General features: G+C 42.9%; 1 long non-coding RNA gene across 1 annotated transcript in view; it reads right to left on the reverse strand.

The window, feature by feature from the left end:
- The window catches only part of LOC146064010 (uncharacterized), a 227,719-nt gene extending 213,264 nt beyond the window's left edge, over nucleotides 1-14,455 (reverse strand). The window contains exon 1 of the long non-coding RNA XR_014471733.1: nucleotides 14,053-14,455. This is a non-coding gene — a long non-coding RNA (uncharacterized LOC146064010). The remainder of the gene's footprint in view (nucleotides 1-14,052) is intronic.
- Between the last annotated feature and the right edge of the window lie 491 nt (nucleotides 14,456-14,946).

A 14,946-nucleotide genomic window follows, 5' to 3' on the forward strand; every position in this document is an offset into this window, starting at 1 on the left:
TGTAAAAGGAACACCAAAAAGGGACTTTTGAACCATGACTTTTCCCAAAATTTCAAAGAAAAGCTGTTCAATTCAACACATCAAGAAGTTCATTGGGATACAAAAAAATGCTGCAAATTGAAAAGATAGGAACATTGAAAGCAAAATGGCAAAAGCTAAAATAAACAGACATATACATATACATATATATATATATATATATATATATATATATATATATATATATATATATATATATATATATATATATATATATATATATATATATATATATATGGAAAACAAGTGATGGTACCCGCGCTAGTCCCACTATTTCTCACAAAAGTCCTTATTAAAAAGAGTGTCAAATATTTTTCAGAAGGAACACAGTCTCTTCTTCTACACCACTTTTCCCTCTTTCCAGGGCGGCTGCTCTTTTCCAGTGGGCTAGTCCAATTTAGCCCTGTTCATGTACAAATCTGGAAAAAAGGGTGAAAAGAGCGCCTCCTAGTGTAGTATTTAGTGTAATCAAAAGACACTTCCACCAATTTTACAACACCCCAAGTCGTGAAGGTGTACCATTTATGGTGGTATCCAACCACCTTGTGTATCACGTTTCTGTTTGTCGCTTTCAAGCCACACTCGGTCAGCAGAGGGAGCCTCCTCAGCCTAGAGATCAACAGTGATGTCCCTTGCTTAATTCATAAAGTGGAGCCATAGTCCTCGACCAGCATCATCTTCCCAGTGATATTTGAGAAGATGGCAAATGTGTACTTAAGAGCAGAGTCTATGGTGCAGTGCAGTCTCTGCTTCTTTCATGGAGGAGGATACACTTGCTTCCCAGAGCAACTCTGGGAAGCAAGTGTATCCTCCTCCATGAAAGAAGCAGAGACTGCACTGCACCATAGACTCTGCTCTTAAGTACACATTTGCCATCTTCTCAAATATCACTGGGAAGATGATGCTGGTCGAGGACTATGGCTCCACTTTATGAATTAAGCAAGGGACATCACTGTTGATCTCTAGGCTGAGGAGGCTCCCTCTGCTGACTGAGTGTGGCTTGAAAGCGACAAACAGAAACGTGATACACAAGGTGGTTGGATACCACCATAAATGGTACACCTTCACGACTTGGGGTGTTGTAAAATTGGTGGAAGTGTCTTTTGATTACACTAAATACTACACTAGGAGGCGCTCTTTTCACCCTTTTTTCCATATATATATATATATATATATATACTGGTTTGGCGGCCTGGCACTCACCCAGCGGGGTACAACTGCCTGGGTGCCTTCCGGGTACAGTGAATAATAGAAAGAACTCACAACAGCGGCACTCAGCAGGAACTTTTCAACGTGTGTATTCAAAACCAAAAACCAACGTTTCGGGGCCCGTGGTGCCCCTTTGTCAAGGTGTGGGTAACAATAAAATACAAAACAAGTCTTACCTATATAGCAGGTGAAACATAGGTGAACGTGGATCAGCTGCATGGTGGCGCCGCGTCCAGCGCCGGCGGAAATGGTCATAGACAGAAGTGCTATGGACAGGAAGCCAGGGTGGAACGCAACCATCCGGGTTGCTTGATACGCAAGCTGCCGGGGTTGTCAGGGTGATGGGACGGCTGTGGAGACGCGGCGCGCTCGTGTCACTGAAAAATCACAAAAGTGGGGACATGTCAGTTTACACAACATTGGAAGGGTGAATTATACATTCTCGTGAGATAACATTTACTGTGACTGTTCTGGTGTACTGAAAGACTGGTCTAGCCAGAACAATACGTGAAGTAGTGCAAACGTAGATAGTGTCCACATATAAAAATAATAAAAATAATAAAGGGCTTTTAAAATATTTTAAAAGCCCTTTATTATTTTTATATGTGGACACTATCTACGTTTGCACTACTTCACGTATTGTTCTGGCTAGACCAGTCTTTCAGTACACCAGAACAGTCACAGTAAATGTTATCTCACGAGAATGTATAATTCACCCTTCCAATGTTGTGTAAACTGACATGTCCCCACTTTTGTGATTTTTCAGCGACACGAGCGCGCCGCGTCTCCACAGCCGTCCCATCACCCTGACAACCCCGGCAGCTTGCGTATCAAGCAACCCGGATGGTTGCGTTCCACCCTGGCTTCCTGTCCATAGCACTTCTGTCTATGACCATTTCCGCCGGCGCTGGACGCGGCGCCACCGTGCAGCTGATCCTCGTTCACCTATGTTTCACCTGCTATATAGGTAAGACTTGTTTTGTATTTTATTGTTACCCACACCTTGACAAAGGGGCACCACGGGCCCCGAAACGTTGGTTTTTGGTTTTGAATACACACGTTGAAAAGTTCCTGCTGAGTGCCGCTGTTGTGAGTTCTTTCTATTATTCACTGTACCCGGAAGGCACCCAGGCAGTTGTACCCCGCTGGGTGAGTGCCAGGCCGCCAAACCAGTTTATCCTACAGACAGCCTCTCTGTCGACAGGAGCCAAGGCACCCCAAACTGCTGACCAGCCGTTACCTACCATTTCAAGGTGAAAATAACTATTGGCCGCCCCCTCCCCACCATTCCAGTGCACCATACAATTATACCACCAACTGGTGCCGTATCTCCAAAAATTCCTAATCGTCCCTGCAGACTCTCAACATGCAAGCAAAGGGCACCTCTGCAAGGAGCGACACAGATGGGCCTGGTTCCTCCAGAGAGACACCCGGATATCAAGGTATCACCGTTGATAGGGGTGAATTATTCAGCTACTCTGAGGATGACTCTGAAAAATTCCTGTTTAAACAGAGACTCCATCTCATGGAGGAACAGCCTAACCTGGAGGTCCTATACAGACAGTGGTACCGCCTTAAGAAGAGAGAGGTAGACTACCTACTACATGGCGTGTCCCTGTCTGAATACCACCGGGAGAAAATGATCCCCCAGTGGTTCAGAGTCAGAAACATGCCGACTATTGGACGCCATAGTCCCAACTTCTGTCGCCGTTGGATCGGCATTTTAAATAAATGCAGCCAGGATCTCATCCTCCTGGTGATTGAAGAGGCTGGCACCGAATTAAAAGCAGCTAAACAGTTGATTACTGAGTTTGAAGCTAAATACCAACAAGACTTCACTGCTGACACCTCACAGGACTGGCTAGCGAAACTACAGGAGCAAGTTGATGGATATCAGAGAGACCTGCTTAAGTTTAAGCGCAACAAATATTTTACTGTAAAAGAAGACTATAGGTGCCCACAGACGCATCAATTATCGAATGCGTTTTGTACTTTTTAAGCACAAATTGCATCTTATGTACAATTATTGGATGGTGTTTATGGGTTTGTGCGATGCGATAAGCCCGATATTGTATGTCTAAAAAAGTACGTGCTGCACGTACTTTTTAGACTACATCTGAAATTTAACATTACAAACATGGGTTCATCACATGCATCCAATGCACATCTCATAGCAAGCTGGAAGAAAAATTGTATAGAACCATTGTACAGACAAAAACGCATAGCACAGTACAATTGTAGCGTCTGTGGGCACCTTAAGACAATAACAGAGTCTACAGATGGTTGTCTGGCAATGAACCAGATGGACGCCAGTATGGAAACACGCAGCGTTATAAACCTTTTAGAAGAGCACAAGGCGGAGCCCATAAGAAATCACATGCCTCATCGAACAGCGATAGTGATTTCGGTGTGGAGTCTGATGTTCCTGAACGCCTTGTCCCTTTAGGGACCCCCGCGGTGGATGTTCTAACGGCCACCCCAAAAAGAAGAGCAGGCAGACCACCCGCAGGGGTGGGCAGTGCTCGCGCCTCAAGAAAAGCAACCAAATAGCTGCCTCCATGGTTTACAACCTATCTTCACGCCAATTTACTAACAACGAGCTAAAAGTCTTAGAACATGGTCTCTTCTTTGTACCCACCACCCCCTACGATGAGTTGTCTTGGAAAATTGACCTCCACAGACATAATAGAAATCTCAGGCTCAAAGAACATTTCCAGCATCGTCCAAGCAGTCTACCTGTGGAGGAACCACATCATCAATTCATTAAAAGCAAAAAGAAATCCACATTTGATCCCCCTTCACTTAATGCCTCCATCTCCACCTATTCCCGGCTACTGGACTCATCAGTGACTGGGTATATGGGAGCACCACACCCCAAACACCAGAACCTAACATTGTGTCAACAAAATGCACTTGCAAAACTTAGCAAGTATCGTGACGTCATTTTTAGGGCAGCCGACAAAGGCGGCGGGCTGGTCATACAAAACCTTGTAGATTACACCATGGAATGTGACCGCCAGTTATCCGACCCCGCCATGTATGAATTATTACTGGAGGATCCGACTGGGACCTACAAGAAGGAGTTAAGCAACATACTCCTGATCGCACGGAATAAGGGACAGATCTCAGAGAATCTACGGATAGCATTGACCCAGGAAAATCCTGTGGTCCCCATATTTTTTACGCTACCTAAGATCCACAAGGATCAAACACACCCGCCTGGACGCCCCATTATTGCCGCCCAAAACTCGCTATACCAACCCATCTCCCAATTTCTCGATGGCATCCTACAACCACTGATAAAAATACAGCCGACCTACATCAAGGACACCACAGACTTCTTGAACATCCTGGCACAAGTGGAGACTCTCCCCCAAGACTCCCTTTTGTGTGTAATGGACGTAAAAAGCCTTTACACCTCCATCCCTCACGAGGGTGGCCTCACAGCCATGAGAGAGTTTCTGGAAAGTAACAACTTAATGTCCCTTGATATAGACCTTTTCATCGATTTACTACGGTTGACCCTAACCAAAAATTACTTCCTCTTTAACGGAAAATTTTATAGACAACTGTCCGGTTGTTCGATGGGCAGCAATGTCTCCCCTTCCTTCGCCAACATCTATATGTTCAAAGAAGAGAAAAGGATGTTCTTTGACAACCCTAACATCAAGAAGAACATTAGAGTGTTCACACGCTATATAGATGACCTGTTTGTAATCTGGACAGGCTCTGTGGAAGAATTTGAGGAGACCATGCTACACATCAATCAGGAAGATGGACCCATACAGTTTACCTTCCAGTTTTCAACCCAAAGCATCAGCTACCTGGATATCCAGGTGAAATTGGAAGATGGAAAAATCAGCACCCAGCTTTATACCAAGCCGACTGATAAAAAACAATGTTCTTAAAGCCAACAGTTTTCATCCTATTTCTCTCAAAAAAGCTCTCCCAAAATCCCAAATGACCCGAGCGGCAAGAATCGTAAGTGAACCCTCTGTCCACCCTGTGGTCCTGGACAGCATGATGGAAAAATTTCTTCAAAGGGGCTACAAAAGAAACCTTCTACTGAAACAAAAGGAAGAAGTTCTTAAGATACCCAGAGAAACACTGTTGAAGCTCAAGGACATTCGGGGTGATCCCAAGAAAGCCAACTCACTACCTTTCGTCACTAAATTCAACATTTCTAGCAATGTACTACCCAGGGCATCAAGGGCATTGTGGCCAATCGTGAAGTCAGATAAAAGCCTACCATGCTTCACAAACAAGACCCCGATGATTTGCCACACAAGAGGCCGGAATATAAGAGACCACATCGTCCACAACGACATCGCGGGGTTCTCTTCTGCAGTACGTGAACCTAAGGGGTTCCTAGGGAGACCGAACGGATGCTACAAGTGCATCAAGTGCACCACGTGCCAGCACATGATCACTGGCACAACATTCCAACATCCAGGCAATAATTTGAAATTCCCCATTAAGCACGTACTGACATGTACAGTGACACATGTCATCTATGTGATACAGTGCCCCTGTAAGCTTCTATATGTAGGCAAAACCATCCGCACATTAAGGGTCAGAATGGCCCTTCATAGATCTGCCATCTCCAAAGCCCTCCTGGGTAAGAACAAGGATAATGACCAACCGGTGGCAAGACACTTCGCCGAGAAAGGTCACACGTTGGCAAGTTTAAGACACATGATCATTGATCACATACCTGAGAACCTGAGAGGAGGCGATAGAGATGGCAAATTATTGAAACGCGAAGTCTTGTGGATCCATCGGTTGAACTCCATGAGCCCACATGGACTGAACGAAAAACTTTCCCTGAATTTGTTTCTCTAAGTCCACCACTGTTATCAGTGGGACCACACCTGAGACCGTATATTGGTGTATATGCCCTGCGAAGGGACTTGACACCAGATCCGTCTACAGGCTATTCTGTAACCAGATGTTTGTGTCTTTCAGTACACCAGAACAGTCACAGTAAATGTTATCTCACGAGAATGTATAATTTACCCTTCCAATGTTGTGTAAACTGACATGTCCCCACTTTTGTGATTTTTCAGCGACACGAGCGCGCCGCGTCTCCACAGCCGTCCCATCACCCTGACAACCCCGGCAGCTTGCGTATCAAGCAACCCGGATGGTTGCGTTCCACCCTGGCTTCCTGTCCATAGCACTTCTGTCTATGACCATTTCCGCCGGCGCTGGACGCGGCGCCACCGTGCAGCTGATCCTCGTTCACCTATGTTTCACCTGCTATATAGGTAAGACTTGTTTTGTATTTTATTGTTACCCACACCTTGACAAAGGGGCACCACGGGCCCCGAAACGTTGGTTTTTGGTTTTGAATACACACGTTGAAAAGTTCCTGCTGAGTGCCGCTGTTGTGAGTTCTTTCTATTATATATATATATATATATATAAAAATATAAACAGAGCCGGCCTTAGGCATAGGCAAACTAGGCAATTGCCATGGGCATTTGGAATGTCTAGGGGCATCAGCAGCTTCTGTTGATTAAAATGATATGCAGCATGCCTATATTATGTGTGTGAGTGCGGCTGTATCTGCATATGAAATAGTGTATTCATGGAAATCACTATCATAGCATTCTGTATGCAGGTACAGCCACAGTCGCACCCAGAATATATTCATGCAACATATCATTTTATTCATCGGAAGCTCTTTGTGTGTACTGGTCATAACAATGCAAATAAGATGAATTTTCAGGAAAAAGGCACCCAACGTTAGCAGAACTGGCCAGGAGCTACATGGCCTATTGAGGCAAGATGTATGAGGAAACATCTGCATCCAAGCCGAGGTCACAGTGTTAGCGGCTGTGTGAGTGCTCTCTGCGGGTGGGTTGGTTGTGCAATAGTGTTCGGCATATGTGTAAGGGACATTATGTGTGTCATGTATAAATGCATTAATAATGTGCGACATATGTGTAACAGACATTATGTGTGTCATGTGTATAAGGGCATTAATAATGTGCAACATATGTGTAACTGGCATTATGTGTGTCATGTGTATAAGGGCATTAATAATGTGCAACATGTGTAATGGGCATTATGTGTGTCATGTGTATAAGGGCATTAATAATGTGCAACATATGTGTAAGGGGCATTATGTGTATGAAGGGCATTAATAAAGGTTGGCATAATGTGTAAGGGGCATTATGGTTATAAGGACATTAATAATGTGTGTTATGTGTAAGCGGCATTACTGCGTGGTATTATCAGGGGTGCCGAGAGAAAGGGGTGGGGGGTACAAATTACCCAGGCCAAAGTCCGTTGGAAGGGCCCCTTAAGTGACAGTAGCAGCTCTTCTCCTCTGCCCAGCACACACTGCTTTGTGCTGGGTTGCAGTGTGGCCATGGAGGTGCTTAAAATACAATATTTTCTCAGGATTTTTTTCTAAGGGTATAATGTAAATAATGCGAGGAGTAATGTACATAAGGTAAAGTGGTGCTACTGTGTGATGTAACGTGAATAAGAGACACCAACGCATGATATAATGTGAATAAAGTTGCACTACTGTGTGGCAATTTTTAATTGGGGGTACTATTTGGTGGCCATGCCCCTTCCCAGCAAGAACACACCCCTGTTTGGGCTGCGCACTGAATGTGTGCACTGTTTCTATTTAAAATATTGCAGGTAGGAGCACCAAAATGATGACTGCTATGATGAGGGTTGATGCTGCTTTGAAAGGGGAGCAGGGTCAGAGGCGGAACTAGTGGCGGTGCTAGGGAGCACCAACCAAAATCTTGCCTAGGGCGTCATTTAGACTAGGGCCGGCTCTTTATATAAACTCAAAACACTCAGCCCACAAGGACTCAATCAAGACTTCTGAGGAATTCAGACCCTTTCCATCTTATCTCTCTAGACTTTCCTTCAAAGTCAAATATGTGCTATTCTCCTAGCTTTATTCATTTATTCTAGATTGTCACTGATAATTTTTTTTTTTTTTTTACACACTTCCGGTCCAGAAAATCAGACCCGGGAGTGAATATACTTGAAACAGAAGGTCTGTCACAAAGCATGTCACTCTAAAAACACCCACTAGTATCAACCAATCCACATGAACCTTGAAGAAGGGAGAGAAATCCATAAACATGTTGGTTTAGAAAGAGTGTTTGACAGACAGTCTACTGCTGGAGCTGGAAAAGGTAAGACCAACAGCTATTAATTCACAACATCTAATCCAGTGGTTCCCAAACTGGTACTTGTTTCCTAGCAAGGCGGCCATCGTATACCATACTTAGTGGTGTGCGATGCAATATTCATATTAAATTAACAGGAGTGCTTGTACAATGAAATATCGCATAGCATTGCATGCCCGCTAATGGCATGCGATTCGATTTTTAATTGTTCAATGTTAAATGCACCCTCATTGGCAACGCCACCCCCTCTATCAACGCCAACCCAAAGCGTGGCGAGCACAGCGAGCCCGCGAGGGGCGGCGGTACACGTCCTCCAACCTTTTCATACCCCCACTATCCACGTCGGCGTGGAGTTGATTTTAGATAGTGTGGCGAGCGCAGCGAGCCACCGAGCCGGAAGCGTTGCGAGCGCAGTGATCCCCGCGAGGGGACGTGGAATACGAACCTGAAGTGCGGCGAGGGGACGCGGAAAACATGTAAAGTAATCCGTATCCGCCTCGCGGGGCTCACCACGCTTCGGGCTCGGTGGCTCGCTGCGCTCGCCACACTATCTAAATTCAACTCTGCGCCGACATGGATAGCGGGTGTATGAAAAGGTCGGAGGACGCGTACCGCCGCCGCTCGACACACTTTGGGTTGCCGTTGATAGTGGGGGTGGCGTTGACAATGGGGGTGCATTTAACATTGAAAGCACCCATCAGATGGGTGCTTGTACAATTAAAAATCGAATCGATTGTATAAGATGTACTACGATCAAAATATTGGGCGCCGTGCTAGGAAACAAGTACCCAAAAACTTTATTAACCAAGGCATCCTAGAATATCAGCATTTGTTCAAGGCACCATTAGTCAAAAAGTTTCTTATAAAGCAGAAATGGCGGGGACATGCGTTAAAGTAGTTTACAATGTGTGAACCTGAGTCATAAACTGTCAGACAGTATATGTATACTGTAGGTCACAAGAAAACTGTGCTTAACTAAATATAAATATATTTCTGACAGATAAATGATGAAAGAAATGCAAGAGGAAGGTTTTGGGGTAAATGCACAGGGTGTGCGTGAATAGCTATTTAAAGCTGTCATTTCGTTGTGGGCAAAGTCACAGTGGTGGGGATTGGTAGCGTCTGCAAGTGCAGATAAAAGTTTTATGTGTTGTAGGTATAGTGCCCGCAGCCGGGCTGGTTGTGGAGCTGCAGTGCCAACCTAGCGGTGTCTGGAAGAAGGCGCTGAGGGACAGATGGAGGACCGCAAGAAGACACATCAGGACACACGGGTGAGAGGTGCACTTTGGAGGGGACAGGATGCCAGGCTCCCGCACCACCAGCCTGTGTTTTCCCACACCCGACTTTGGCCTGCACTCTGTGGAAGCTATATCAACAACACATAAAACTTTCATCTGCACTTGCAGATGCTACCCGCCCCCACCACTGTGACTTTGCCCACCCCTAACCCACAGCTTAAAATAGCTGTTCACCCACACCCTGCCCAGTTGGCCCAAAACCCTTCCCCTTGCATACTGCTGTTTCTTTTATGCAAAGTTACTGGCACTGACCAGAACTACCATGTTGCATAATAAATTTATAGTTTTGCATCACATACTTTTCTTTCATCATTTATCTGTCAGAAATATATTTATATTTAGTTAAGCACAGTTTTCTTGTGATCTATACATATACTGTCTGACAGCTTGTGACTCAGGTTCACACATTGTAAACTACTTTAGCGCATGTCCCCAATATTTCTGCTTTATACCTTTCATTGAAGGGTGGCTAGGTGAGCACTAACCCCCTCTAACCAAAAGTTTATGGTTGAATAAAAAAAAAAAAAAATTGTGCTTAACGGTCACCATCAGGTTAAGTTATGTGGTGGGGATCAGAGGCATGGTTTTAATTGTCCATACCTTTTATGATTGACAGTCACCAGCACTGGTTTTGCCTATCACTTTGAGCATAAATAATTTGTTTTGGTTGTGGACGCCAACCCGAAGCACCCTTGCAAACATCCTGAGGCACCCCAGGGCACCTAGGCACACAATTTGGGAACCACTGATCTAATCCAATCTAGAACATAAGTTGATACTTGTGTAAAAGCTGCCGTTGTTATTCCTTATATCCTACAATACCCAGTATCCTCTGCATTTTTACCCTATTTTGCTGTTATTATGATTTTGAACATCTGAAAATACATCATTGGAGTAGACCGCACTCCCAGCACCATCTAACAAGGAAGTATATTTCCTATAATTACCTTTACTTTAATGTGTGTCCATAAAGGTAGTGCCCAGCTTTATTTACCATCTTTTAACAATTAATCTCCCGGTCACCCCTGTCCAGGGCCGGTGCTAGGGTGTCCGGCGCCCTCCTGCAAACCATAAATGTTGCACCCTTTCACATTGCCATTGCAACAAGCTGCAGCCCGATTGTGGGAGCGTATGCAACATGTGATCCTATGGAGGATCTCGGGTTCATGAACATGTATGCATACACCATCTCAGTGCTGTGTTCGCAAAATGCAGCAGGCACTAAAAGTGCCCATACACGCTGCGAGAATCGTATACGTTATGTGCTAGATCGTGTATATATATATATATATATATATATATATATATATATATATATATATATATATATATATATATATATATATATATATATAAAATAACACATGAAAAGCCAGTGTTTGTCCCTCTGTACCTTACTCTGTAGGAGCCCTGACAGGCTCAGTGCTGCCTCTGATTAAAAACCCTCCCATGACAAGGCAGCTGCTGCTGCTATCCTTCATGGGCCTGAGAAGCATATGATGAGCTCCACCAAGCAGAGCTCAGCACAAGCCTCTCAGCCTCTGACCTCTTGTGCAAAGTGTTATGCATTGTACACGTGTAACTGTAATGCATTGCACACTTGTGCAGTCAGTGCATTGACTCCTGATGCTCAGCACCATAAATCATTGACACATTGGCAGATAGGTGAAGCTGCAGGACTACCCCCCTCCCATACACAAAACCATTAGCTAAAAAAAAGTTTTTTTTGTTGTTGAAAAATACATGCCGACCACAGGGGGCCCCTAGATATATGGGGGCCCAGGGTTACTGACCCCACTATAATCCAGCCCTGGAATCAGACCCAGTATTCTCAAATTAACAATTTGAGTAGTGACTGAATATTCCTGCAACAATAAATCATGAATCTCCGTACAGTAAACAAATACTGTAGATGTTTGACTAAGGCTAGTCAGTTTTGAAAGTTAAAAATGATTCTGGTTCTTTTTTTTTTCATTTATGAGTTTTGGATATGACTGATATCTGAAATGAAAGTGTTTCTGGGTGTTAAGGGGATAATTTACCCATAAATTATAAATATAATTTCATATCACTGCACGTTTCTAGCAATAATGGGTCATAAAATAGTGGATTGTGGAGTTCTCTCTGAAAAAAAGATAATACAGTAATACACAGGTACTACGGACTAATACCATTTGAAGGTGGTGGTAGCTACCAGGGCAAAACACTGGGAAACATCACATCCCAAAACTTATAACAGCTTATTTTGCAATCATGAATGCGGGCCAGCAGACATTACCCCACCCCTTCATACAACACTAGGATAGTTAATACTTGTAAAGTACACAAAAATCAGAGTTTCCCTCAAAATTAATTTTAGAAATATGCCCCTATTAACAAAAAAAGACACATAGCATAAAAAGAAAAATATACTTTCAGGCAGTAGATATGGGCAATAGGACTAAGTGATTAAGGGAGGTATTCAATCACCGGCGACCATCTCCCCACGCCGGGCCCTATTCAATGCTGTCTTCCTCTACAGCATTGAGCAGGGTATCTCGGCAGAACGAGCACAACTACACAAGCTGTCGGGTTCGTTCTGCAAAGAACAGCTGGGAAGTGACGAGCAGCCGGCTGCAGCTCGCCTCTTCCCAGCCGCAACTCGCGGCCACGCCCCCTTCTCATCCCGCTGCAGGTGGGACATTGAATCCCGCCTGCATGTTCTTGGTCAAGCTGACCGAGAACAGGACAGGGTCACAGCGATCGAGAAAGCTCGACTGCCATGACCTCCAGATTGAATACCCCCCTGAGTGACAGATTCAGTAAAGAAAAACAGAAAGGAATATTGTGTCCGGAACAAACCATGTTGCAATGCAAGGGGATCAAATGCATTTTTATTATTTCTCTGAAGGATAAACAAAGGCTGCTTTTGCATGCATCCTGCATAAGTTAGACAGCTTTGTTTTTACACTGTAACTTCCCTACTGACATCTAAATCTCTCTGCACATGTTACAGCTGCCCCACCTGTAGTGCAACATGCTTTTAGCCACTTGTGTGCTTTTTTGCTTTGCTAACAAAGCTGAATCAGGCCTCAAGCACAGCACAAGCATAATAACAATGCACTCAGTGGTTGGCTTGGGTAAATCATCCAATCAGATTGTAGCAGGCAACTACTGTATGTACAATGCAGATTCAATTAGAAGATCTCCACATCATGTGCCTCAGGAGCATGAAGGAGAAATGTCTCTGAAAATACCAACAACTGTTTAATTATATAATATGAGGGAATTATAGGCAAAAGAGTTTTACATGGCTTTCTCCTTTAATATATATAACAAAGAGATAGTAGAACATTTTAGACACTTCTTTGTTATGTTTATATTGTTTACCTTTGGCTAAAGCGATACAAAAGAACAGAATGTGTTTAGCTAAGGGGAGTTCATTATTCTAAAAAGATAACATCAGAAATAAATATGTAACTAACAATACTTTCTATAAAATGCCGGTCTGCACTTGTCCTTATTTCCTGGGATCCACAAGTGTTTCTTTAGAAAAAATATTGGAACAAGGCTGTCTGGGGATAAAACATCATTAGTTACAGCGTGCAGTTTGTTTGAAATATGCGTTCCAGTACTTTAATATCTAAGTACCGCCTTGTGGAAAACTAATTACTGAACCACTGAGAGCTTCATAATGTCCTGCATTTAAGTCCTGAGCGTCATACATAATGCATGGGAAGCAGGCTCTGCTTTCTGATTACAGAACACTGTCATTAAATGAGCAAATTAAAGATGTGAATAATTCACAGGCTGAGCGTATTGTCAGTGCTGCATTGTGAAATTAGAATTTCTAATAAGTACTGCAATTTTTTTAACCCAATTAACACAGAGAACGTCTTGAGACTGAATAGTACAATAAAAATTATTACCTTATTCTTTTGCTCCACAACAGACAAATTAAACACTGTACTTAATTTTGTAACATTAATTACTTTATTACAGGAAACTACTGTTTTAATCAAAGTTCAAATATTTACTTGAAAGCAGAAACACACATGAAGCTTCTTAAATGTATTTGCCTGAAAATGTTTATCTAAAGGACTGAAGTATCTACAGAAATGCAATATATTATATCTTATGCAAACTAAATAAAAGCAAATTGCTAGGGCAGCCACTGTGACCTTGTGATGCATACGCGTGCAATAGGTTTCTGTTTTATTGGTTTATTGCTACCACTGTATAAAACAAACACAATGCACTTTTATATATCATTGACCTAAATATGTATGTTGAGAAGAATGTATATTTATATGATATCATCACCACATTAAGCAGTTAAACAAAATCAGATGCAATTTTCTTACCTCTAGTGAGAGAAGATTAAATGTTTCATGCGATTGTCTGGTCATCACTTAGTCCAGGGCTGTACATGTTGATATTCTGATAAAAGCAACAGTGCACTGCCATATAATATAAAAGGCAATATTCTTTCACATGTTGAGCGTTCCCTTTCCTGGAGTGCAAAATCAGAAACAGCTGTTGGTCACTGCATGATGTTTTTCATCTTTAAATCCATTTCAAACAGATTCCACAGGATGAAGAAGTTAAGACAAGGCAAAAGGACGCAGTAGGTTGTTATCCTTACTATGCAGATTATTTGATTGTGTGACTGTTAGGAAGGTAGCTATTGGGAGCACTCTCAATGCAATGCCCAAAGATATGGTTAGACACACTGAGAGAGAGAAGGAAGGGAAGAGAGGGCTGTCAGTGCAGATAAATCTGCATATGGAAATTAGGGTAATCCTGGGTACAGTTTTATTTAACAATGATGTAGTGTTTTTTTAATTAAGCAGGAACCTTAGCTATGGAGAATGAGTCAGGGGAGGGGTTAGGAACCATTGTCAAGTTTAGCGAGAATAAGAGCAGTAAATTGAATAGTGCATCAATGTCTGTTAGTTCATCTATTTATCCTCCTGGAAGTGATATATATTGCTAACCTTGTGCAAATATTTTAGAATCTAGATCAATTTACTGTATAAACTGAAATTATTTAACTACATTGTATAAATCATATGCATATATGTATGTACTATAGGAAGGCCTTTCTCAAATAACCTTCTCACATAATACAGAAATATGGCAGTTATATATATATATATATGTCCAATGAAAAATGAGTGTCACTCCGGGACTTTCAATAATAAAGTGCTGTGCTTTAATCAACAGCGTTTCGGGCGAATGCCCGTCTTCAGGATACA

The sequence above is a fragment of the Crinia signifera genome, chromosome 3 (genome assembly GCF_055691185.1).
Source record: "Crinia signifera chromosome 3, ASM5569118v1, whole genome shotgun sequence".
Classification (NCBI taxonomy): domain Eukaryota; kingdom Metazoa; phylum Chordata; class Amphibia; order Anura; family Myobatrachidae; genus Crinia; species Crinia signifera.